This window comes from Scyliorhinus canicula, chromosome 15, assembly GCF_902713615.1.
Source record: "Scyliorhinus canicula chromosome 15, sScyCan1.1, whole genome shotgun sequence".
Classification (NCBI taxonomy): domain Eukaryota; kingdom Metazoa; phylum Chordata; class Chondrichthyes; order Carcharhiniformes; family Scyliorhinidae; genus Scyliorhinus; species Scyliorhinus canicula.
Genome location: NC_052160.1, coordinates 29212854 through 29240158, shown reverse-complemented (window position 1 = coordinate 29240158; position 27305 = coordinate 29212854). Strand labels below are relative to the sequence as shown.

Genomic DNA, 27305 nt, shown 5'->3' with positions numbered 1-27305 from the left:
GTAAGTCCTCTTATTTTATATAGTATCTTTCAACCTCTTTCAACTCTTGCATTTGTATCTCCTGGTCGGCATGGCCTAACAGACGGATCTTTGAGGCCTGTGAAAAGGTCATTGTTTTTTTTTTCCGAACCCTACAGTTAAACAATTCAATAATAAATGTTGAACTTCTCTGCTCAAAGGCTAATAAATCCCTTCCCCTCCCACTCAGGAGAAAAGCCCAACCTCACTCAGGAGCTAAACCCCAGCCCCCTGCTCACGTGTTAACCTCTCCCCCACCCACCCAGCTCAGCACCTGAAGTTAACCACCTCACCCTGTCAGGAGCTTTTAATATTTTCCCGGTGTAAACCCATTTTAATGCTTCATTTGGGTGACTCAGTGGGTTTAGAGGGAGGCATTTAGCCCCTCGGTGATAAGAGGGAGCTTCAGTTCCTCAGTAGGTGGGGAGGGGCTATCTGCTAACCTCACCGCCCCTCCCCCCTTCTGCTGAGGAAGAAAACACCTCACCCCCCCCCCCCCCCCCCCCCCCACGCCAGGGTCACACAAAGCCTGAGATGTTAAAACAGGATCACTGGGAAAACGTTTGGGAAGCACTACATTAAAAACAGTGCCCATGACTTCTGGTCTCCACACACAAGTTACCTCTTTAGTCTTTAATCAGCCCTACTCTTTCTTTAGTTATCCTTTTTCTCTTTATGTATTTACAAACATCTTTGGGCTTTCCTTGCCAAGATTTTATATGCCCTTTGCTTTCCTGATTGTCCATGCACTTTTTATATTCCTCTAAATTTATATTGTAATGTGTCGTTGGTATCTGTCATAAGCCTACATTTTATGCCTTATCCTATTCTAAAAGCTCTTTACCGGAATGACGCCTGAACTCCAAGAGTTAAATGCTGAGGAGAGATTTCACAAGCTCTGGAATTTAGACGATTGAGGGTAATTTTGTCAACATTTTCAAGATATGCTGCCTCACAGTGCCAGGGACCCGGGTTCAATTTCGGCCTTCGGTCTGTGTGGAGCTTGCACTTTCTCCCCATGTCTGCTTGGGTTTCCTCCAGGTGCTCCAGTTTCCTCCCACAGTCCAAAGATGTGCAGGTTAGGTTGATTGACCATGCTAAATTGTCCCTTTGTAAGGCAGCACGGTGGCGCAGTGGGAGCACTGCAGTCTCATGGTGCCGAGGTTCGAGGTTCGATCCCGGCTCTGGGTCACAGTCCGTGTGGAGTTTGCACATTCTCCCCGTGTTTGCGTGGGTTTCACCACCACAACTCAAAGATATGCAAGGTAGGTGGATTGAACTGCTAAATTGCCTCTTAATTGGAAAAAAATTAATTGGCAGCTCTAAATTTATATTTTAAAAAATTGTCCCTTTGTATGCAAAGGTTAGGCAGGGTTATGGGATTGCAGGGGGGTTGGCCTCGGTAGACTGTTCTTTCAGAGGGTCGGTGCAGACTCGATGGGCCGAATGGCCCCCTTCTGCACTGTAGTGATTCTAAGATATGATATTGAGCAGAACGTATAGAATAGATAGGAGGGAAACTATTTCTCTAGTTGGAGTGTCTAGGGCTGGAGTCATAGTCTGAAAGTTAGAGCCTGACATTTCAGGAGTGAAATTAGGAAACACTTTCACACAAAAAAGGATGGCAGAAATTCAAAGGTCTCTTCACAAATGGTAATTGATGCTTGATCAATTTAAAATTTTAAAGCTGGAATTGATAGATTTTTGTTAACCAACCAGAAAATGGGCAAAGGAGGGGGAATATGGTTAGGTCGCAGATCAGTCATGATGGGACAGGCCCGTAAAGCTAATGGCCTCCTCCTGCTCCAAAGTTATGCAAGTTACTGCCCAAGAACTGTCTTCCAATCAATTATTGTCCACAGACTGTACCCCAATACTATATTAGCTTAGTTGGCTTGACAGCTGGGTCGTGATACCTAGCAAGGCTAACAGCGCGAGTTCAATCCTCGTACCGTCTGAGGTTATTCATGCCTTCTCAACCTTGCCCCTCGCCTGAGGTGTGGTGATCCTAAGGTTAAATCACCACCAGTCAGCTTTCCCACTTAAAGGGGAAAGCAGTCTATGGTCATCTGGGACTATGGCGACTTTACTTTACTCCCAGTGTGAATCATCACATTTGTCTGATAGCAGCGCTCTCGATATCCAGAATGTGTCTCTATCGCACTGTCTACAAGGCGCTGTATGTACAGTAATATGTAGGATTTGTAACCCCCTCAATTTCTACAGTGTACAAATCCTTTAGTTTTAATAGCTGCAATATAATTTCCCTCCTTGCTCTGTTTTAAATGGTTGGCTCCCACTGAGAGATTTCAGTCTCTATACTGACATCAGTTGTGTGTATTTCTATTTCTAACTTCAATTGAGTTCTACTTGGCATTGGTTACTGAAAATTTGGTTTGATTGTAAGATTTGTAACCCCCTCAATTTTTACAGTGTACAAATCCTTTAGTTTTAATAGCTGCAATATAATTTCCCTCCTTGCTCTGTTTTAAATGGTTGGCTCCCATTGAGAGATTTCAGTCTCTATACTGACATCAGTTGTGTGTATTTCTATTTCTAACTTCAATTGAGTCCTACTTGGCACTTGGTTACTGAAAATTTGGTTTGATTGGATTGAGAAACTTCCCATATAGTCTACTGCTGAGACATTAGAGAACATTTTAGGACATTTTTTTAAGCAGAATTCCAGATTCCCCAGACAATTCTCAAGGTAAAGTGCTTCCTGACATCACCTTGAACAGCCTCGCTCTTATTTAAAATTGTTCTGGATTCTAGCCAAGGGAAGTAGCTTACCTACACCTTGAAAAATCTTCAATATCTCAGTTAGATCATCCTTTAATCACTACCAACACCAACTCAAGGCCTCTAAGCGAGATTACCATTAGGACCAAATCAGGACATTGTTTTGTTTCTGAGCCCAAATCCTGGTTTTAGTACTCTCGCTCAATTCACAAAGAACCGACAATGCCAGCAGAGAGAAAAGGCTGATTTTAAACCTAGCCCAGACTCAAACGGTGGAAGTGTCATGTGCTAACCCACTCCACCAGCTACAGTTGACCCGTTTTACCGGCCATCCCACTAAGTTTGCTCCTTAAACCATTGAATCTCTCCAAAACTGCAACGTTTCGCACATTTTAACACACAGTATAATCCCTTCCCCGTAACCATCGAGGTCAGAAAGCACCAATACTGTATAGTTTCAAAGAAACACTTGATCTTGACTTCCAAAGATATTGAGGCTAAAGGCGAACTTACCTCATGTATCCTGAGTGATGTTTCAGAAATAAAACCAAAGTGCTGGTAAAGATTAGGTAAAATTCTGGTATTTGTCCAACAGGCCTGTTGTTGAGAGCAGCCTAACCTGTCGCTGTTAAGATTATTTCCTTTCAAATGTTATTAACTGTTCAAAGAGAAACTGCAGACAGGCTTTTGGTAGGTAAAAGGAAACCACAAACAGACCCACACAAGGAACCCTTCTGATCAGGCCTGTCTGCCACTTTTCTCTCTGTTTAAAATCTATGCAACTAAATTACTTTTTTAGAAGAACTCAAGAGCCACTAGGGAACATGGTCCCAATAGACCCTTTGCTACACCTGCCAAATCTTTACAGTTACTGCAATTTCTTCATGAAAGAAACCCGTTTGTCTTCCATTTATGACATCTCTTCCTGTTGGTTTATTTTTTTTTAAATCTTCCTGTTAGTATATGACAGACGACAGGATGTCGAGAATAATCAGCACATGGTAAGTAATCATATTGCAGACAAAAAAATAGGACTACACAAAAGATAGGTTAGGTTGCAAGTGATACCATCCACTTCAACACAATGCATTTGTCAGCTCAGGGGCTGAGCACAGTTAGAGTTACAATACAGCACAATGCACATACATGTTAGTGTAGCATTGACCACAATCATTCGGCCCGTGCTCCCAATTTTTTTTTATACATTCAATTAAAATTTTACAAGATGAATCTTACATATTTTAAATATAACACAATCTGAAATTTAACCTTTTTTACCTTTATACAAAAATAAGAACCAAATTTAATCTTTTTTTATAGGTGTTTTTAATAGTTTTTTTTTGGTGTACATAACAAATATAAATGCAAACAGAACAGTGAGAATTACGCAAGAGGGTACTTAGGGAGTACCATTAGAGTTATTTACATCGAGATCAGTTTTAATATCAGTTTCCCCCTTTCCGTTCTTTTGTCCTTTCCTCGCAGTGTTTGCTGTGGACGTTGTGGTCCCCTGTGTATCGCTTCCTACCAGTTTTCTCCTCTCTTTTCTCCCCCATGGTTCTCATTGCTGTTCCTCCTGCCCTCCTCTCCCTGTGTCCTCTGGCTCTCCTGTTGGATTTGGTTGAAATTTCTTGTTTCCCCCCCCCCTCCTTCCCTTCTGTGGCGTGGCAACTCTTTCTTGATCTTTGGCTACCTAGTTGTTGCCTACAAACAGGTCTTGGAAGAGCCGAGTGAAAGGCACCCACGTTCTGTGGAAGCCCTCTTCCGACCCACGGATGGCAAATTTGATTTTCTCCATTTGGAGAAATTCCGACAGGTCGGACAGCCAGTGAACAGTTTTTGGTGGTGCTGTTGACCGCCAGCTGAGCAGAATTCTCCGGGAAGCAGAGGCAAAGGTGTCGGCCCTCCTCCCCATGAAGAGATCTGGCTGTTCTGATACCCTGAAGACTGCCACTCTCTGGCATGGCTCCACCCACATCCTCACCACTTTGGACATTGCCTCGAAGAAGGCTGCCAAATGTACTCTTTTATACTCTGCTCGGATTCCTGCTGCACTCTCTTCACGCCTCAGGAAGATGGGAATCCATCCGCCTGGTTGCTTGCCATTTGAATTCACCACCTTGCTCACAGGACCATGGGCAAAATTCTCCGACCCCCCGCAGGGTCGGAGAATCGCCCGGGGCCGGCGTAAATCCCGCTCCCGCTGTGGCCGGAATTCTCCGCCACCCGGGAATTGGCGGGGGTGGGAATCGCGCGGCGCCGATCGGCGTGCCCACCGTGTCGATTCTCCGGCCCGTAATGGGCCGAAGTCCCACCGTTGAGAGGCCAATCCCGCCGATGTCGTTTCAACCACCTCTGATGGCGGCAGGATTGGCGGCGCGAGCGGGCCCCCGAGGTCCTGGGGGGGCGCGGGGCAACCGGACCCCGGGGGGTGCCCCCACGGTGGCCTGTCCCGCAATCGGGGCCCACCGATCGGCGGGCGGGCCAGTGCCGTGGGGGCACTCTTTTTCTTACGCCGCCGCCACGGCCTCCACCATGGTGGAGGCGGAAGAGAGCCCCCCTACCGCGCATGCGCCGGTGGTGATGTCAGCGGCTACTGACGCACCGGCACATGCGTGAACCAGTGAAGGCCTTTCGGCCAGCCCCGATGCCGGGCGGCAAAGGATGTTGGCGCCGGTTTTGGCGGCAGTCGGTGTGGCGCCAACCACTCCGGCGTGGGCCTAGCCCCCAAAGGTGTGGAGAATTCCGCACCTTTGGGGAGGCCCGACGCCGGAGTGGTTGGCGCCACTCCGCTACGCCGGGACCCCCCGCCCCGCCGGGTAGGGGAGAATCCCGGCCCACATTTCTGTACTTGGCCTGCTCCAATGTTCCAGTGAAGCTCTAAGCAGATTGAGGAACAGCACTTTATCTTCAAATTAGGCACTCCTGGACTCAACATTGAGCTCAACAGCGTCAGACCATTTTGAATGGTTTTTATTTTCTTCCCTCCCATCTGCCCCTAGTGCCAATCTGTATATTGTTCTCTGTTCTTGCTTTCAGACAGCACCAACCCTTTCTCTACTATTAACAGCGGGAGAAAGCAGGAGAAAGCGGGAAAGGGATACTGAATATGCATGATCAGCCATGATCATATTGAATAGTGGTGCAGGCTCAAAGGGCCGAATGGCCTGCTCTGCACCAATTTTCTATATTTCTATTCTGCTATTTTGCTTTCAGACACTGCTGACCTTTATTCTACTATTAACATCTACTCTGGACCAAAGCTTTAGATTTTAGTACTATCATTACCACTATCTTTATCTTGTATTCCATGACACCTTTATCATTTAATTTCCACTGCCCTCTAACCTATCCTGACTTTCTGTTTTGCTCCAACTGCCCCTCCCCCCCTTTTAACAACACACATTCCAGCCTCTCTTCAGTTCCGAAGATGAGTCATATTGAACTCGAAACATTGGGCGTGATCTATTGGCCAGATCCCACCAGAATTGGGGCAGGACATGGGCGGTAGATCTCCGGGGAGGCCTCCTCCGGGATTCCTGATGGCCGCTTCGCCTTGCAAAATCTAACCAGATTTCGAGAGATGTCGCAATCTGGATCCCATACACAATAGGCGGGACCTAGTCGAGCATGGCTATGTGAGGTTAAGAACCTACTTAGCAGGCCAGCATGGTGGCACAGTGCTTAGCACTGCTGCCTCACGGTGCTGAGGTCCCAGGTTCGGATACCAGCTCTGGGTGACTATCCGTGTGGAGTTTGCACATTCTCCCCGTGTCTGTGTGGGTTTCGCCCCCCACAATCTAAAAATGTGCAGGTTAGGTGGATTGGCCACGCTAAATTGCCCCTTAATTGGAAAAAAATAATTGGGTACTCTAAATTTATAACAAAAAAAGAACCTACTTAGACTTGCTGACACCAGATCGATCGGCCACAAGGCATCTATTGGCCTCACCGAGGAGGTGCCAGGCGGTCCCGTTTAGTACTGGTCCCCACAATGGAGGCCAGGCGGAATGGTACTTGGGGGAGTCTCCCAGGTGATTGGAGACCCCCAAGTGGTCAGCCTCTCGGCAGGGTGTCACCCTAGCACTGCTGGTGCCTAGGTGTCACCCTGACCCTGATAGTTGGGGCACTGCCAGGATGCCAGGCTGGAAGTGCCAAGGTGCCAGGCTGGTGTTGTGCCGGTGATGAGGATCAGGCCCGGGGTGCCCTGCCCATGTGCAGTAGGGTGCAGGGGGCCCCTGAGGACCCACAACAGGTGAGTTGGGGCTTTGAAAGGGGTCTGGGGCTAGCGCTGGGAGGGCTGAGAGGTTGGGGCGCCATTTAAAAATGGAGTCCAGATCTCTTCCTGCACTGAGGTGCTCTGCTCATTGAAGCGCCTCAGAGCAGGAAATTACACTATAGTGCAGCCTCGGGGGGCGTTCCTCACCTGGGCATGAAAACAAGACAAAGTCCGGTTAGATAGAGCCGGGAACGACCCTGCTAATCCCGCCAAGAACGGTCTGGTTACATCACGCCCATTAATTCTGTCCACAGATGCTGCCAGACTCTCTGAGATTTTCTATTTTTATTTCAGGTTTCCTGCATCAGCAGTATTTTGCTTTTCTTATATGGGCGGCTGGATTCAGGCAGACACAGGCCGGGATTCTCCCGGAATTGGAGGGGTGGCCTGTACCGGCACCAAGAGCAGCGTGAACCACTCTGGCGTCGGACCGCCCGGAAGTTGCGGAATCCTCAGCACTTCCGGGGGCTACGCCGGCGCTGGAGGGGTTGGCACTGCACCAACCGGCGGCGAAGGGCCACTGCCGCCCGGCGCGAGTTGGTGCATGCGCAGGACCGCTGCCGTGTTTCCTGCGCATGCACAGGGGGTTTCTTCTCCACCCCAGCCTCTGTAAGGCTCCGCCACGGCCGGCGCGGAGGGAAAGACAGCCCCCACGGCACAGGCCCGCCCGCAGATCGGTGGGCCCTGATCACGCGCCAGGCCACCGTTCCCCCCCCACCCCCCCGGGCCGGATCCCCAGCCTGAGGACCCCGCTAGACAGCCGACATGCCAGGTCCCACCGGGATGGACCATGTCCATTTCACGCCGGCGGGACTGGCCAGGAAGGGGTGGCCGCTTGGCCCATCGGGGCCCGGAGAATTGCCGGGGGGGGGGGGTTGCTGCCAATGGCCCCCGGCCGTCACGGAGCGATCCCCGCTCGAAAACCGGCACCGGAGAATTCGGCAGCCTGAGTCGGAGCGGCGGGGCGGGATTCACACCGCGCCCTGCCGATTTTCCGAACTGGCGGGGGGTCGGAGAATCCCACCCATGGAATCCCATACAATTAAAGCAAAATACTGCTGATGCTGGAAACCTGAAATAAAAACAGAAAATGCTAGAAAAACTCAGCAGGTCTGGAAGCAAATTGGGACTGAAGTTACATGTAGACCAGAGTAGAACATTAGAGAACTATATGGAGTTTTACAACAGTCTGACACTTTGATAGTCATTTCCTGGTGCACGCCCACAAATTAATGTGCAATTTGAACCCAGACCTTTGGGCTACTCGAGCTGTCTAATAACCACTAGCCTACTGTCTCCTTTGCACATCTCTCTGATTGGTTGAGTCAGACTGAAAATATCTTCATCCACCTATCTTTTTTTTAAATTTAGATTACCCAATTATTTTTTCCAATTAAGGGGCAATTTAGCATGGCCAATCCACCTACTCTGCACATTTTTGGGTTGTGGGGGCGAAACCCACGCAGACACGGGGAGAATGTGCAAACTCCACACAGACAGTGACCCAGAGCCGGAATCGAACCTGGGACCTCAGCGCCGTGAGGCGGTTGTGCTAACCACTAGGCCACCGTGCTGCCCTTTCATCCACCTATCTAATGGGAGATTTAGAACGAGCATTTAATACAAGCTAATGAGGCACGGGTAAGGGTTCTCTGGTTAATTCTTAGGTCTCCCTATATTTATATTCCATGTAGATAAAGATCCACTCTGACTTGTAAGGAAGGTACCGTCCACTTACAGGAGCAATCAGTGGCACTATACCCAAGAACATCTTGTATGAAAGCCTGAGACTGTACAACCTATGTCACAGAAGTAGGTTCCTCACTGGACATCAGAGATTGGTTACAATAGGGGTAGCACAGTGACACAGTGGTTAGCAATGGAACTACGGCACTGAGGACCCGGGTTCGAGACCCGGCCCTGGTGTGGAGTTTGCACATTCTCCCCATGTCTGCATGGGTTTCAACTCCACAACCCAAAGATGTGCTGGTTAGGTGGATTGACCATGCTAAATTGCCCCTTAATTGGAAAAAGAAAATTGTGTACTCTGAATTTATTGAAAAAAAAGAAATTAGTTACAATCAAGTGATTCAACAGCGATACGATCGGAATTTCAACATCAATGCCATTTCATATTATGGCCTGGCATTGAACCAGAGAGAGCAGAGAGAATCCCAGACGTGTTTCTGGCTTTTAGAGTAGTGGTTGGCATAGGCAGTGTCACAACAACAGAGGAAAGGGAGGGAGCTCTCTGTGATGCCCAAATTGTCAATTCGTCCGTCAGTACTCAGTGCCAGGCAAAGACATCTGGGAAGTCACTGTAGCGCTAACAATTATACTCAAAGACGAGAGACTACTACAATAGAGGCTTTATTGCTGTGCGATGCTATTCCTCCATCTGCAACTGTAGACTAAGGTCTGAGTGACTCACACGCATATTTATACACAAGCTCCCCGTGGGCGGAGCTAGCCGGCAGGGGCTTACCGGAGGAACCTGTATTACAGGTACAGGCATACATCCCCCTACTGCAAGTACACATAACTACAGTGGTTATATCACCACATTCACCCCCTGTAAAAAATGAGTCCGGCGGGGGTGATGTGTAACTATAATACAAGGGATGAGCTATTTACAAGAGGGTCCAAACAAAGAAAACCAAGAGTCCATCCGGTTAGCAGGTTACAGGTTGAGCCGAATCGGCGGTCGAACGTTCCGCTGTGATCGGCGTAGCTGGTGGTGGCGACGTCGGCACAGGCGGTGATGGCAACGATGGTGCTGGTGTTGGCGGTGTTGGTGCTGGCTGCTGGCGGGATGACTCCGAGAGCGAGTCGAAATCTTCCATGTCCTCCAGTGTGGGCAGGGGGTCGAGGGATGGACCTGGTGGGGACGAATAAGGGGGGCGCCGGGGAAAAGGAGGTTGGCGCGGGGGGAAAAAGGGGCGTGGGCATGGGATCAGCACCTGAGGGAGCCAGGTCCTGGAGCGAGACTGTGTCCTGGCGGCCGTCGGGGAACTCCACGTAGGCACACTGAGGGTTGGCGTGGAGAAGGCGTACTTTGTCCACCAGGGGTTCAGCCTTGTGGTGCCGGACATGCCTACGGAGAAGGACTGGGCCCGGAGTCGTGGGCCACGTCGGGAGCGACACCCCGGATGTAGACTTCCTAGGGAAGGCAAAAACACGTTCATGGGGTGTACTGTTAGTTGTGGTGCACAGTAGCGACCGAATGGAATGGAGCGCGTCAGGGAGGACCTGCTGCCAGCGAGCAGCTGGGAGGTTCCTGGACCGTAGGGCCAGCTGGACAGCCCTCCATACCGTCCCGTTCTCCCTCTCTACCTGCCCGTTTCCCCGGGGGTTATAGCTGGTCGTCCTGCTGGAGGCGATACCTCTGGTGAGCAGGAAATGACGCAGCTCATCGCTCATGAACGAGGATCCCCTGTCACTGTGGATGTAGTCGGGGAAACCGAACGGGGCAAAAATGGAATCCAGGGCCGCTTCAACGATTGCCTGGGCCTCCTTTTCAACAGAGGAATGCCGAATTTCGGAGGCAGTGGAGGGTGCGTGAAAAGAATGCCACGGGTCTGCCTGCCTGATTCAGCGTGGCGGCAAGTGTGACATCTGAAGCGTCACTTTCTACTTGGAAAGGCAGTGTCTCGTCTACTGCGTGCATCCCCGCCCTGGCTATGTCAGATCGAAAGTGGGCGAAGGCCTGTTGTGCCTCGGCCAAGAGGGGAAAGTGAGTGGACTGGATAAGTGGGCACTAATAAGAAAAGAACCCAAGGCAGCGTTTGAGGGCCTTGGGGCAATGGGGGAGTGGAAGCTGAGGGGGTGCATGCGGTCGGGGTCGGGCCCCAGTCGTCCATTTTGGACTACATAGCCGAGGATGACTAAGCGGTCTGTGCGGAACACGCACTTCTCCTTGTTGTACGTGAGATTAAGGAGAGACGCGGTGTGGAGGAATTTAGAAAGGTTGGCATCATGGTTCTGCTGGTCATGGCCGCAGATGGTGACATTGTCGAGGTACGGGAAGGTGGCCTGTAGTCCGTACCGATCAACCATTCGGTCCATTTCTCGTTGAAATACCGAGACTCCATTCGTGACGCCAAAGGGAACCCTAAGAAATTGGTACAGATGACCGTCTGCCTCGAAGGCAGTGTAGGGACGGTCCGATTTACGGATGGGGAGCTGGTGGTAGGCGGATTTCAGGTCAATAGTAGAGAAGACCCGGTACTGTGCAATCTGATTGACCATATCAGAAATGCGGGGGAGGGGGTACGCGTCGAGCTGCGTGTACCGGTTGATGGTCTGGCTGTAGTCCACGACCATCCTGTGCTTCTCCCCGGTCTTAACCACTACCACCTGGGCTCTCCAAGGGCTGTTGCTGGCCTCGATGATACCCTCCCGAAGCTGCCACTGGACTTTGGACCTGATGAAGGCCTTGTCCTGGGTGCTGTACCGTCTGGTCCTGGTGGCGACGGGCTTGCAATCTGCGGTCAGATTGGCAAAGAGTGAGGGAAACTCGACCTTGAGGGTCGACGAGGCCGCAAACGGTGAGGGAAGGTAGGGGTCCGGCGAATTTGACGGTGAGGCTCTGGAGATTGCACTGGAAATCCATTCCTAGTAAGAGTGACGCGCAGAGGTTGGGGAGAATGTACAGACGGAAACGGTCGAATTCCACGCCCTGTACAGTAAGTTTAACCAGGCAGAAACCCCGGATTGGGACAGAGTGGGATCCGGAGACAAGAGAGATCTGCCGGTTGGCGGGATGGACCGCAAGGGAATAGCGCCTCACCGTGTCCGGGTGGACGAAGCTCTCGGTGCTCCCGGAGTCGATGAGGCAGGAGGTCACGTGGCCGTTGACCAGCACCGATGTGGAAGAGGGTGCCAGGTTGCGAGGACGGGACTGGTCGAGCGTAATGGAGGCGAGTAGCGGGCGATTAGCGGTCGAGTCAGATGAGTCCGACGAGGAGCGGTAGCGACCCGTGTCCCGTGGCCCTGTCCCGGGGAGAGGACAAAATGGCGGCATCTGGAGTACCTGTGGGTTAAATGGCGGCGCCCATGGAACGCATATGGTGGTGGTGGATGAAGATGGCAGCGCCCATGGAGCCCACGTGGGGTCGGGGGAAGCGGACGGCGGGCCCCATTGAGCGAGCGGCTGAGGCGAGGGGACCGGGGGCGCGATAGCGGCAACCGTCCGGGACTGACACACCGCTACAAAGTGGCCTTTCTTGCCACAAGCTTTGCAGGTCGCGGTGCGGGCCGGGCAGCGCTGGCGCTGGTGCTTCTGCTGACCGCAGAAGTAATAGTGGGGACCCCCAGGGAGCGCAGTGCGGCGGGCAGCGCAGGCATAGTGCGCGGGGGCGGCTGCTGGGGGGGCCGTTTGCGGGGTCCACGAGTGGTAGGACGGGTGGGCCTGGGGGGCCGTTTGCGGGGTCCACAAGGGGTAGGACGGGTGGGCCTGGGGGGCCGTTTGCGGGGTCCACAAGGGGTAGGACGGGTGGGCCGAGTGGCTAGCGGAGTAAGATCGCGCACTACGGGAGGCGGCCGTCATGGAAAGCGCCAGAGCCTTTGCGGCCGCGAGGTCGGGGCGGCCCCTTCCAGCAGTCGATGCCGGATGGGATCCGATGCAATGCCTGTAACAAAGGCATCGCGCATGAGTAAGTCAGAGTGTTCCGTGGCTGTGAGGGCCCGGCAGTCGCAGTCTCGTACCAGAGGTATAAGAGCCCTCCAGAAGTCCTCAATCGACTCACCCGGCTGCTGGACGCGAGTAGAGAGTTGATGCCTCGCAAACAGGGTGTTCGCCGACTGTGCATAGTTCTCCTTGAGCAGTTCCGTAGCTGTGGTGTAGTCAGTCGCATCTCAAATTAGCGGAAAGACACTGGAGCTAAGTCTGGAGTACAGGAGTTGCTTTTTCTGAGCCTCCGTCGGGGGAGGGTCCGCTGAAGAGATGTAGGCCTCAAAGACTGCAAGCCAGTGAACAAAGTCTTTTCTGGCGTGAGGCGACTGCGGATCCAGCTGCAGACGGTCAGGCTTGATTCTGATGTCCATATGCGTTCCATGGGCGCCGCCATTTAACCCACAGGAAAATCACACAGCAATAAATTGTAGCGCTAGCAATTATACTCAAAGACGAGAGACTAGTACAATAGAGGCTTTATTGCTGTGCGATGCTATTCCTCCATCTGCAACTGTAGACTAAGGTCTGAGTGACTCACACGCATATTTATACACAAGCTCCCTGTGAGCGGAGCTAGCCGGCAGGGGCTTACCGGAGGAACCTGTATCACAGATACAGGCATACACCCCCCTACTGCAAGTACACATAACTACAGTGGTTATATCACCACAGTCACCAGTTTCAGAAAAAAACAGAAAATAAATCTTTCAGGTAGGGCAACAAGAAGTATAATAACCAACCAGATAACAAGACAGCCTTAAAAAGTGAAACCTCAAAATATAAGAACATAAGAACTAAGAGTAGGAGTATGCCATCTGGCCCCTCAAGCCTGCTCCACCGTTCAATAACATCATGGCTGATCTTTTTGTGGACTCAGCTCTACTTACCCGCCCGCTCACCATAATCCTTAAATCCGTTACTGTTCAAAAATCTATCTATCTTTTCCTTATAACATTTAGCGAGGTAGCCTCAACTGCTTCACTGGGCAGGAAATTCCATAGATTCACAACCCTTTGGGTAAAGAGGTTCCTCCTCAACTCTGTCTGCTCCCCCTTATTTTGAGGCTATGCCCCCGAGTTCTAGTTTCACCCGCTAGTGGAAACAACCTCCTTGTTTCTATCTTATCTATTCTCTTCATAATTTTATATGTTTCTATAAGATTCCCCCCTCATTCTTCTAAATTCCAATGAGTATAGTCCCAGTCTATTCAGTCTCTCCTCAACTCCTCTCAACTCCGGAATCAACTCCCTCCAGTGCCAGTACATCCTTTCTCAAGTAAGGAGACCAAAACTGTACACAATACCCCAGGTGTGGCCTCACCATCACACTATACAGCTGCAACATAACCCACCTGTTTTTAGCTCCATCCCTCCAGCAATGAAGGACAAAATTCCATTTGCCTTCTCAATTACCTGCTGCACCTGAAAACCAACTTTTTGTGATTCATGCACAAGGACACCCAAGGCCCTCCATTTTACTGTTATTCCTACCAAAATGGATGACCTCACAGTTATCGACATTGTACTCCATCTGCCAGACCCTTGCCCGCTCACATAAGCTATCTATATCCCTCGGCAGACTTTCTGTCCTCTACACACTTTGGTCTATCACTCATCTTAGTGTCATTTGCAAACTTTGACACATTACACTTGGTCTCCAACTCCAGAGCCGGGATTCTCCTCGACCTGGCGGGGCAGGGGGTCCCGGCGGGATGGAGTGGCGTGAACCACTCCGGCGTCGGGCCACCCCAAAGGTGCGGATTTCTCCGCACCTTTAGGGGCCAAACCCTAACCTTGAAGGGCTAGGCCCGCACTGGAGTGGTTCCCGTCCCGCCAGCTGGCGTGGAAGGCCTTTGGTGCCACGCCAGCCAGGGCCGAAGGGACTTCACCGGCCGGTGGAAGTCCGCACATGCGCCAGAGCGTCAGCGGCTGCTGACGTCATCCCCGCGCATGCGCAGGGGAGGGGGTCACTTCTGCATCCGCCATCATGAAGGCTATGGCGAACGCGGAAGGAAAATAGTGCCCTCACGGCACAGGCCCGCCCGCCGACCGATGGGCCCCGATCACGGGCCAGGCCACCATGGGGGCACCCACCGGGGCCAGATAACCCCGCTCCCCCCCCCCCCCCCCCCCCCCCCAACGACCAGGACCTGCGCCGCCTGGTCCCGCCGGTAAGGTAGGTGGTTTGATTCCCGCCGGCTGGACCAGCATGACAGCAGCGGGACTTCGGCCCATTGCGGGTCGGAGAATCGCCCGGGGGGGGGGGGGGGGGGGGGGGGGGCCCGGCGACAGGCGCGGCGCGATTCCCACCCCCGCCGAATCTCTGGTGCCGGAGACTTCAAGAGACGGCGGGGGCGGGATTCACGCCGGCCCCCTGGCGATTCTACGACCCGGCGGGGGGGTCGGAGAATCCCGCCCCAGATCATCTATGTAAATTGTAAACAATTGCGGTCCCAACACTGATCCCTGAAGCACACCACTAGCCATTTATCGCCAACCAGAAAAACACCCATTTATTCCCACTCTTTGCTTTCTTTTCATTAACCAATCCTCTACCCATGCTAATACATTACCCATAACGCCATGCATCTTTTTCTTATGCAGCAATCTTTTGTGTGGCACCTTGTCGAATGCCTCCTAGAAATCCAGATACACTACATCCACCAGTTCCCCGTTGTCCACCGCACTCGTAATGTCTTCAAAGAATTCCAGTAAATTAGTCAAACTTGACCTGCCTTTCCTGAACCCATGCTGCGTCTGCCCAATGGGGCAATTTCCATCCGGATGTCTCACTATTTCTTCCTTGATGATAAATTCAAGCATTTCCCCCACTACAGAAGTGAATCTAACTGGCCTATAGTTTACCTGCCTTTTGTCTATCTCCTTTTTAAAATAGTGTCACTTTTGCTGTATCTGCTGGAACCGTCTCAGATTCCAGTGAATTTTGGTAAATTACCACAAGCGCATTTGTTATTTCTCCCACCATCTCTTTTAGTACCCTGGGATGCATCAGGGCCAGGAGACTTGTCTATCTTTAGCCTCATTAGCTTGCTCAACACTACCCCATTAGTGATAATGATCGTTTCTAGGTCCTCACCTGCCATAGCCTCGTTGCCATCAATTATTGGCATGTTATTTGTGACTTTCGCTGTGAAGATCGACAAGGTGGCACAGTGGTTAGCACTGCTAACGGCAGCACGGTGGCACAGTGGTTAGCACTGCTGTCTCATTGCTCCAGGTACTGGGGTTCAATTCTGGTCTCGGGTGACTGTGTGGAGTTTGCACTTTCTCTCCCTGTCTGCGTGGGTTTCCTCCGGGTGCTCCGGTTTCCTCCCACAGTCCAACGATCAAAGATGGGCAGGTTAGGTAAATTGGCCATGATCAATTGCCCCTTCATGTCCAAAAGGTTAGGTTAGGTGGGGTTATTGGGTTAAGGGGATAGGGTGAGGGCCTGACCCTAAGGAAGGGTTTGATGGGCTGAATGGCATCCTTCTGCACTGTAGTGATTCTATTATATGAAAATATCTGTTCAATGCCTTGGTCATTTCCTCATTTCCCATTATTAAACCCCCCTTCTCATCCTCTAAAGGACCAACGTTGACCTTATCCATTCTTTTTTGTTTTATATATTTATAGAAACTTTTACAATCTATTTTTATATTCTGAGCTAGTTTAGTCTCATAATTTATCTTACTTTTCTTTATAACTTTTTTCGTGGCTTTCTGTTAACTTTTAAAGATTTCCCAATTCTCTAGTTTCCCACTAGGTTTGACTCGGGCTTCACCTTGAAAGAGGTCATGTAATATTGAATGGTGACAGCATAAAATTCTAAAATTTACAGTTCTGGAACTCCTTTGCGTGCAGCTTCAAGTAAAGTCATTTTTTCCACAGTAAATTACCGGAAAGACCTACAAATTCTAAGAAGCAGAGAGCTGATTGGTGCACATCTGGGTTTTGTGGTAGAGGCCCTGACTCTATCTGCGTTAGATTCTCTGACTAGTAGATGGGTTTAAGCTGCTGATAGCAGCCTCCAAGAAATGTGCAGGGAACACTGGCTCACAGCTCATGACTGGAGATGATCACAGCAGCATCAAAACATCCCTTTCCTGCAACGCAAACAATTGGAACACAGGGAGCTCGGGTTGAATGTAAAGTATAATGCACACCATTTCTAAACATGAAAAAAAAACTGATAGGATCACGAAGAGCACCAAAATATTTAAAATATCCCCTCTCTTACACCACCCCAAACAGATTGCATGGAGGTTATTTTTATTCTTTCATGCGATGTGGGTGTCGCTGGCTAGGCCATCATTTATTGCCCATCCTTAATTGTCCTTGAGAATATGGCAACGAGTTGCCTTCTTGAACCGCTACAGTCCATACAAGTATACACACAGTGCTGCTAGGAAACGGGATCCAGGATTTTAACCTAGTGATGAAAACAGCAATTATAGTTCAAAGTCAGGGTGGCGTGTGGTTTGGAGGAGAACTTGCAGGTGGTGGTGTTCCCAAGTATCTGCTGCCCTTGTACTTCTAGGCGGCAGAGATCCCAGGTTTGGCAGGTACTGTTTAAGGAGCCTTAGCAAGTTGCTGCAGTGCATCTTCTGGATGGTACACATTGCTGCCTCTGTGCATTGGTGGTGGAGGGAGTGAATGTTAAAGGTGGTGCATTGAATGCCAACCAAGCGGCTGCTTTGTCCGGGATGGTGTTGAGATTATTGAATATTATTGGAGCTGCTCTCAATCAGGCAAGAGGAGAGTATCACTCCTGACTTGTGCTTTATAGAAGATGGACAGGCTTTGGGGAGTCAGGAAATGAGGTATTGACCACAGAATTCTCAGCTTCTGATCAGCTATTGCAGCCACAGTATTTATATGGCTGTGCATATATATATATATATATATCTATATTTGTTAGAAAATATGTTATTGAAGCATTTGTAATTTTCACAATTTAATACATTAACATTTCTTAAAAGAAAACATGCGTGGGTTGACGCACACAAAAAGCCTAAAAAATAATGTCCCCTACTGCCCACGCCTTGTTCCCTAATTACCCATATACTGAGTTCCCTGTCCTTATCTAACACTGCCATGCCTCCTATTTTCTTCCCCCCCTTCCCCCCCCCACCCCCTCTTACTGCTGACGTTCAATTTTCTTTGAAGAAGTCGATGAACGGTTGCCATCTCTGGGCGAACCCCTGAATTGATCCTCTCAAATCGAACTTGATTTTTTTTCCCAGGCTGAGAAACGTTGCCATATCGCTGACCCACACACCTGACTTCGGGGGCTCCGAGTCCCTCCATCTCATCAAAATCCGTCTGCGGGCCACCAGGGAGGAGAAGGCCAGGACATCAACCTCCCTCCCCCCCTTGGCTCCCGAATGATCCAATATCCCAAATATTGCCAGTTCTGGACTCGGGGTTACCTCCCTTCCAGGACTTCTGACATAACGTCTGCAAATCCCTGCCAGAATCCCCTCAACTTCGGACTGTCATGTGAGAGTACCTTTAAGAAATGACTGCTTAAGAAATGTACCTTTACGAAATGGGTGTGTCTCAGTGATGTCAGAGTGTGGGTGGAGCTGGGCTGTCTGTCAGCTTTTTACTTTCATTTTAGACTGTTTGCTGCAGGGTGTGTTTTAGTTTCATTTTCAGTGTTGGAGCTGAAGCCAGAGCAGGTGCACTGTTGATCTCTCTGCCATGAAAAGACTATCTCTTGATCATTTGCTGAATTCAGAATTATAAATGTTTTCAGTAGTGAAGGAAATGTGATGTGCTTCTGTTAAAAGGTGTTTCTTCTGTCTTCTGGATGTTGTTTGGGAAGTTATTAAGGATTACTTAGTGTTGTACTTTTTTGGGGTTGTATTTGAATTAATGGTTGCTAAGATGAATAAGGGGCAGCAGGGTAGCATGGTGGTTAGCATAAATGCTTCACAGCTCCAGGGTCCCAGGTTCGATTCCCGGCTGGGTCACTCTGTGTGGAGTCTGCACGTCCTCCCCCTGTGTGCGTGGGTTTCCTCCGGGTGCTCCGGTTTCCTCCCACAGTCCAAAGATGTGCGGGTTAGGTGGATTGGCCATGCTAAATTGCCCGTAGTGTCCTAATAAAAGTAAGGTTAAGGGGGGGTTGTTGGGTTACGGTTATAGGGTGGATACGTGGGTTTGAGTAGGGTGATCATGGCTCAGCACAACATTGAGGGCCGAAGGGCCTGTTCTGTGCTGTACTGTTCTATGTATTCTATGTATTCTATGTTCATGTATGTTTCAAAAAGGTTAACTTGAGTTCATAGAATAAACATTGTTTTGCTTTAAAAATTACATTTCCATTTCTGCTGTACCACACCTGTAGAGTGGGCCGTGTGTTCCCCATACCACAATCTATTAAAAGTTGTGGGCCTGTTTATTCTATGAACTCAAGTTAACCTTTTTGAAACATACAGTGAACATCTTAGCAGCCATCAATTCAAATACAACCCCGAAAGAATACAACAAAGAAGGCAGAAAAACACCTTTTAACGGAAGCACATCAGGTTTACATTCACTACTGAAAACAATTATAATTCTGAATTTATCAAATGATCAAGAATAGTCTTTTCATGGCAGAGAGATCAATAGTACACCTGCTCTGTTTGGCTTCAGCTCCAACACTGAAAACGAAACTAAAACACACCCTGCAGCAAACAGCCTAAAACAAAAGTAAAAAGCTGACAGACAGCCTAGCTCCACCCACACTCTGACATCACTGAGACTCACCCATTTCTTAAAGGTACATTTCTTAAGCAGCCATTTCTTAAAGGTACTCTCACATGACAGGACATGCCCAGAAAATCTGCACATGGTTAGCCGGGCTACGCCCACACTGCCCACATCTATCCTCCACCTCTTCAAAGAACCTGCTCATCGGGGCTACCGCCATGTGAGTCCTGTGGTCCACTTTAAAAATAATTTTTATTGAAAAATTTTGATTTTATACAACATTGACGCACCTTAGTAAAATGCCGAAAATAACAATAATATTAACAATCATATACAGTCGCCCCATCCCCATGAACAACCCAGCATTTTAACAACAACGCAAATTAACACACTATAAAGTTACAGAATAAACACTACAATAATGCAACTCCCCCCCCCCCCTATCTCTGAGCCAGGAAGTCCAGAAAAGGCTGCCATCGTTTATAGAACGCTTGTATTGATCCTCTCAGGGCAAATTTGACCTTTTCCAATTTTATAAATCCCGCCATGTCACTGATCCAGGTCTCCACGCTTGGGGGCCTTGCATCCTCCATTGTAACAGAATCCTTCGATGGGTTACTAGGGACGCAAAAGACGCAAAGGCCAGGACACCGGCCTCTTTCGCCTCCTGCACTCCCGGCTCTACCGCAACTCCAAAAATCGCGAGTCCCCACCCTGGTTTGACCCTGGATCCAACCACCCTCGACACCGTCCCCGCCACCCCCTTCCAGAATTCTTCCAGTGCTGGGCATGCCCAGAACATATGGGCGTGGTTCGCTGGACTCCCCGAACATCTGGTGCACCTGTCCTCACCCCCAAAGAACCTACTCATCCTAGTCCCGGACATGTGGGCCCGGTGCAGCACCTTAAATTGGATGAGACTAAGCCTCGCACATGAGGAGGAAGAGTTGACTCTCTCCAAGGCCTCCGCCCAAGTCCCGTCCTCTATCTGGTCCCCGGGTTCCTCCTCCCATTTAGCCTTCTGCTCCTCCACTGACGACTCCTCCACCTCCTGCATTACCTTATAGATGTCAGACACCTTCCCCTCTCCTACCCACACCCCCGAAAGCACTCTGTCCATCGTCCCCTGCGAGGGCAGCAAAGGGAATCCCTCTACCTGTCGCCTAGCAAACGCCTTTACCTGCAGGTATCTGAACATGTTCCCTTGGGGAAGGCCAAATTTATCTTCCAGTTCCCCCAGGCCCGCAAACCTCCCGCCAATAAACAGGTCCCTCAATTTGCTGATGCCCGCCCTTTGCCACCCCCTGAATCCCCCATCCGTGTTCCCCGCGATGAACCGATGGTTGCCTCCCAGTGGAGCCTCCATCGAGCCCCCTGTTTCCCCCCGATGCCGTCTCCACTGTCCCCAGATTCTTAGGGTCGCCGCCACCACTGGGCTCGTGGTAAACCTCTTAGGGGAGAGCGGCAACGGTGCCGTTACCATGGCACCCAGGCTCGTACCTCTACATGACGCCATGTCCATTCTTTTCCATGCCGCCCCTCCCCCCTCCATCACCCATTTACGCACCATTGACACATTGGCTGCCCAATAGTACCCCAGAAGGTTGGGCAGCGCCAGCCCGCCTCTATCCCTTCCTCGCTCCAGGAACACCCTCCTCACTCTCGGAGTCCCATGTGCCCACACAAAGCTCAGAATACTGCTGGTCACTCTCCTAAAGAAGGCCCTGGGGATAAAGATGGGCAGGCACTGAAAAAGGAACAAGAACCTCGGAAGCACCGTCATTTTGACGGACTGTACCCTCCCCGCCAACGACAATGGCAGCATGTCCCACCTCCTGAACTCCTCCTCCATCTGATCTACAAGTCTGGTGAAGTTATGCTTGTGAAGAGTCCCCCAGTCCCTGGCCACCTGCACCCCCAGGTACCTAAAGCTCTCCCCTGCCCGCCTAAGCGGGAGCCTACCAATTCCTTCCTCCTGGTCTCCAGGATGCACCACAAACACCTCGCTCTTGCCTAAGTTTAATTTATAACCTGAAAAAGTCCCAAACTCGGCTAGCAACTCCATCACTCCCGGCATCCCTCCCACCGGGTCCGCCACATACAGTAACAGGTCGTCGGCATACAACGACACCCTATGTTCCTCTCCACCTCGCACCAAGCCTCTCCACCTCTCTGAATCTCTCAACGCCATCGCCAGCGGCTCGATTGCCAGTGCAAACAACAAGGAGGACAGGGGGCAACCCTGCCTGGTCCCTCGGTAAAGCCGGAAGTACTCCGACCTCCGATTCGTGGCCACGCACGCCATCGAGGCCTCATATAGCAGCCGTACCCATCTAATGAACCCTTCACCAAATCCAAACCTCCCCAACACCTCCCATAGGTACCCCCACTCCACTCTATCGAAGGCCTTCTCCGCATCCGGCGCCACCACTATCTCTGCCTCCCCCTCAATCGCCGGCATCATGATGACATTCAGCAATCTCCGCACATTCGTGTTCAGCTGCCTTCCCTTCACAAAACGTGTCTGGTCCTCGTGCACAACCCCTGGCACACAGTCCTCTATCCTGGTGGCCAGGATTTTTGCCAGCACCTTAGCATCCACGTTGAGGAGAGATATGGGCCTGTATGAACCACACTGCTGGGGGTCCTTGTCCTTCTTTAAAATTAACGAGATCAGCGCCCGCGACATCGTCGGGGGCAAAGTCCCCCCTTCCCACGCTTCGTTGAGTGTCCGCACCAGCAAGGGGCCCACTAGGTCCACAAACTTTTTATAAAATTCCACCGGGAACCCATCCGGCCCCGGTGCCTTCCCTGACTGCATCGGCCTGATCCCCTTAACTAGCTCCTCCAGCTCAATCGGCGCACCCAGCCCCTCCACCTTCTCCTCCTGCACCTTCGGGAAAGAAAGCCTGTCAAGGAACCTCTCCATTCCCCTCCTCTCCCCCGTTGGGTCCGACCGGTACAGTTCCCCGTAAAAGTCCTTGAAGACCTCATTCACCTCTACCCCCTTCCGCACCACATTCCCACTCTTGTCTCTCACTCCAGCAATCTCCTTAGCCGCATCCCGCTTACGGAGCTGATGAGCCAGCATCCTACTCGCCTTTTCACCATGTTCGTACACTGCCCCTTGTGCCTTCCTCCACTGTGCCTCCGCCTTTCTAGTGGTCAGCAAATCAAATTTAGCCTGCAGGCTGCGCCTCTGCCCCAACAGTCCTTCCTCTGGTGCCTCTGCATACCTCCTGTCCACCTCCAGCATCTTTCCCACCAGTCTATCCCTCTCACTCCTCTCGCTCCTCTCCCTGTGTGCCCGGATGGATATCAGCTCCCCACGAATTACTGCCTTCAGGGCTTCCCAGACCATCCCCACCTGAACCTCCCCCGTATCATTCACCTCAAGGTACCCCTCAATACTTGCCCGGATCCTCCTACACACCTTCTCCTCCGCCAACAACCCCACATCCAACCGCCACAACGGACGTTGGTCCCGCACCTCCCCCATCTCCAACTCCATCCAATGCGGAGCGTGGTCGGAGATTGCAATGGCCGAACACTCGGCCTCCTTCACTCTCGGAATCAGTTCCCTACTCACCACGAAGAAATCTATCCGAGAGTAGACCCTATGTACGTGGGAGAAGAAAGAGTACTCCCGTGCCCTCGGCCTCACAAACCTCCATGGATCCACTCCACCCATCTGATCCATAAACCCTCTCAGTACCTTGGCCGCCGCCGGCCTCCTACCCGTCCTAGAGCTGGACCGATCCAGTGAAGGATCTGGGATCCGTCCCAACATACGCCTCATAAAGCCCGCATCGTCCGAATTTGGGGCATACACACTAGCCAGTACCACCTTCTCTCCTTGTAGCCTGCCCCTAACCATAACATACCTACCCCCCTTATCCGCCACCACCTCCGATGCCTCAAACAACACATTTTTCCCCACCAGAATCGCCACTCCCCGGTTCTTCACATCCAACCCAGAGTGGAAAACCTGCCCCACCCATCCCTTCCTCAGGCGGACCTGGTCCGCCACCCTCAGGTGGGTCTCCTGAAGCATTGCCACATCTGCCTTTAGCCCCTTCAGGTGAGCCAGTACCCTCGACCGCTTCACCGGCCCATTCAACCCTCTCACATTCCAGGTGACCAACCGGATCAGAGGGCGTCCCGCCCCCCCCCTCCCCCTTCGGCTAGCCATAGCCCGTCGACTGCCCGCCCCAGGCCAGTACCCCCTGCCCGACCCCGTCCCCATAGCGACAACCCCTCACCTCTGTCCCCCCAGCCCCCACCAGCTCCTTCTTGACCCTACCAGCAGCAACCCAGTATTCCCCTTTCCCTCCCTCCCTTCCCCCCCAGGCTAGGAACCCTCCCAGCCGCGAACCGTCCTCCATTGTACTTCCGTGGGTCAGCTAACTTCTGCTGACCCCGGAAACTCCCGCCAATAGCCCGACCCCTCCCGAAGTAGGATCATCCCCCAATTTATCCCTACTCCAGGCACCGCTCCAGCGCAGGGAAGAACCAGTTAAGGCCCCGCCTCGCCCGTCACCGTCTCCACCCCCCAGCCCCACAGCGCGGGAAACCAGAGGAAAGCCCGCGCTTTCGCCTTGCCCCACCACACCCTCCTGACGCAGCTCCCAAATATCAGCCCCACTCCATACCCCCACTCCGACATAGAATACAACATACCCCCCCGACCCTCCCCGCAAGATACACAGCCCAAACAATGCCCCACAGCACAAGAACAAGAACATAGCAGAACAACCCCTCCGTAAATGACCATATCAAAATTGCAAAAGTACTAAAACAAGAAGAAAAAAAACAGAAGAAAAAGAGAACACAGCAACAGCAGAATCCAGCACTAATATCTTACAGCCGACCTCGCAACCCCCAACCCCTAGTTCAAGTCCAGTTTCTCCGTCCGCACGAAGGCCCACGCCTCCTCCGGGGAATCGAAATAATGGTGCCAGTCCAAATAAGTTACCCACAGGCGCGCGGGCTGCAACATTCCGAACTTTATCTTTTTTCTATAAAGCACCTCTTTCGTCCGATTAAATCCGGACCGCTGCTTAGCCACCTCCGCACTCCAGTCCTGGTAGATCCGTAGTACCCCATTCTCCCAATTACTGCTCTTCACCTTCTTGGCCCAGCGCAGCACGCACTCCCGATCACTGAACCGGTGGAACCTCACCAGCACCGCACGCGGGGGTTCATCTTCCTTGGGCCTCCTGGCCAGCACCCTGTGCGCTCCCTCCAGCTCCAAGGGCAGATGGAAAGACCCGGCCCCCACTAGCGAATTCAGCATTACAGCCACGTAGGCTGTCAGGTCCGATCCCTCCAGCCCCTCCGCAAGGCCCAAGATCCGCAGGTTTTTCCGCCTCATGCGGTGATCAAGCTCCTCAAAGCGTTCCTGCCACTTCTTGTGAAGTGCCTCGTGCCCCTCCACCTTACTCACGAGGACCACGGCCTCCTCCTATTGTTCAGTGGCCTGCGTCTGCAACTCCTTGATGGCAGCACCCTGGGTGGACTGAATCTCTGACAGCCTTCTGTTCGTTTCCTGCAGAGAGCTCAGTACCTCATCCTTGAATTCTTTAAAGCAGCGCAGGAGATCAGTTTGCTGCTCCTGGGCCCAGAGCCTCCATTCCTCTGGAGCTCTGTCGGTGGCCATCTTGGATCCCTTCCCCCGTTTTTTCTGAGGAGCTGCTGCTGTTTTTTCCCCCTTTCCACTCCGAGTTCGAGGCATGGACTGGGGGAAAGTCGTTCAGCACACCTTCCCCCACCGGGAGACGTCAAAAAATTTCCGTTTTGGGCTCTCAAAAGAGCCGAAAAGTCTCTTTAAAATGGGAGCTCCCAAATGTGTGGCTTCCTACTCCATCACAGCCACTGGAAGTCTCCCTGTGGTCCACTTTAAACTGCATCAGGCTAAGTCTGGCGCAGGACGAAGATGAATTGACTCTCTTCGAGGCTTTTTCTCACTTTTCCATTTCCAGCTCTCTTCCCACTTCCACTTCACCTCCCTGATCGGGGCCCCCTCCCACTCCATCAACTCCTTGTATATCTCTGAAACCCTTCCCTCTCCAACCCAGTTTTGGACATCACCTTATCCTGTAGTCGCCTCAGGGGGAGGCGAGGGAAGCTTGGAACCTGCCTCCGGACAAAGTCCCGGACCTGAAGATATCGAAACCCATTCCAGCCCGGTAGCTCAAACTCCTCCTCTAGTGCCTTCAAGGTCGGAAAGCCCTCCTGGATAACTAAATCCCCAAATCTCTCGATCCCTACCTGCTGCCACCTCCTGAAGCCCCTATCCAGCCTCCCCGGCACAAACCGGTGATTGTTGCAAATCGGAGACCACACTCCAATCCCATGTGCTGCCTCCATTGCCCCCACACCCTTAGGGCTGCCACCACCACAGGGCTTGTAGAGTACCGAGCCGGCGAGAACGGCAGGGGCGCCATTATATATATGTATTATATATATATATATATAGCACTGCTGCCTCACAGCTCCAGGGTCCCAGGTTCAATTCCAGACTTGGGTGACTGTCTCTATGGAGTTTGCACTTTCTCCACGTGTCTGTGTGGGTTTCTTCCGGGTGCCCCGGTTTCCTCCCACAGTCCAAAGATGTGCAGGTTAGGTTAATTGGCCATGCTAAATTGCCCCAGGGTCCAAATGGTTAGGTCAGGTTACTGGTATAAGGTGGAAGCCTGGGCTTAAGTTGGGTGGTATTTCCGTGTTATGGGCAGCACGGTAGCATTGTGGATAGCACAATTGCTTCACAGCTCCAGGATCCCAGGTTCGATTCCCGGCTTGGGTCACTGTCTGTGCGGAGTCTGCACGTTCTCCCTGTGTGTGCGTGGGTTTCCTCCGGGTGCTCCGGTTTCCTCCCACAGTCCAAAGATGTGCAGGTTAGGTGGATTGGCTATGCTAAATTGCCCATAACGTCCAAAATTGCCCTTAGTGTTGGGTGGGGTTGGGTTATGGGGATAGGGTGGAGGTGTGGACCTTGGGTAGGGTGCTCTTTCCAAGAGCCGGTGCAGACTCGATGGGCCGAATGGCCTCCTTCTGCACGGTAATGTCTATGATTCTATGAGGGCCGATGCAGACTCAATGGGCCGAATGGCCCCCTTCTGCACTGTAAATTCTATAATTCTATGATATGTATGCTCTGGGCAGGGCAAGGAAGGATAGATGGTCAATATATTTGTCTGTGTTGTACATTTATACAACACCTTCCAAAGTTAAAAATTGTTTATTATGCAGTACAATCAGCAATCAGAAATCTAGTTAGGTTTGTTTGTTCAGCTTGTTGCAGTTACCTACAAACAGCACAGTCTGAGTCATAGGGAAAGGGTAGGCTGAGACAAAGACCGAGTGAGTATATTTGGGAATTTGGTGCATTGGGTTAGGTTTACTGCAATGAGTAAAGTGTGCTGAGTGGGGAGTTAGGTGAAGGCCTGGGAGTAGGTGTCTTTTTCTTCCACTCTTTTTCAGCCTCCAGTATTTGATTTCTACTTTGGTGCAGCAGAAGCAGGTGAAGCTAATGGTAAATTTTATCAGTATTGTAAAGTTTAATGGCAGTGCCAATACCTATCGGGAGGTGTAGATTTGATTAATTATAAATCAAATAATTAACAATGATTAATTAATTAGTGCATATTAGAGATAGCAGGGCAGGTGATGCACCGTGATTGCAGATGTGGGATTGCAGGTGTGATCCAGGGCAAACAATGCAGTCAGTGTTTGTGGCTGCAGACACTGTGGCACATCAGGGAGGGGAAAGGTTATCGGGACATTCAAGGAGGCTGTTACACCCCTTCAGCGTCCTCTGATTTGGTCAGTGGTCAGGGACAAGGGGGTGTGACTGCAAGTGAGGTAGGTAAGGGGAGCCAGAGGCCAGGAATGC

At 51.3% G+C, this 27305-nt stretch overlaps 1 protein-coding gene across 3 annotated transcripts in view; it reads right to left on the bottom strand.

Annotated features, from left to right (window-relative positions):
• The window catches only part of nlrc3 (NLR family, CARD domain containing 3), a 109690-nt gene that overhangs the window by 78955 nt on the left and 3430 nt on the right, over positions 1 to 27305 (bottom strand). For 2 of the 3 annotated variants that reach the window (XM_038820768.1, XM_038820770.1), the window contains exon 1: positions 3274 to 3600. The exons of the other annotated variant lie outside the window; for it this stretch is intronic. The gene's annotated coding sequence lies outside the window, so the exon portion shown is untranslated. Of the gene's footprint in view, positions 1 to 3273; positions 3601 to 27305 lie in introns of those variants that run through there. 3 annotated transcript variants of the gene reach the window in all.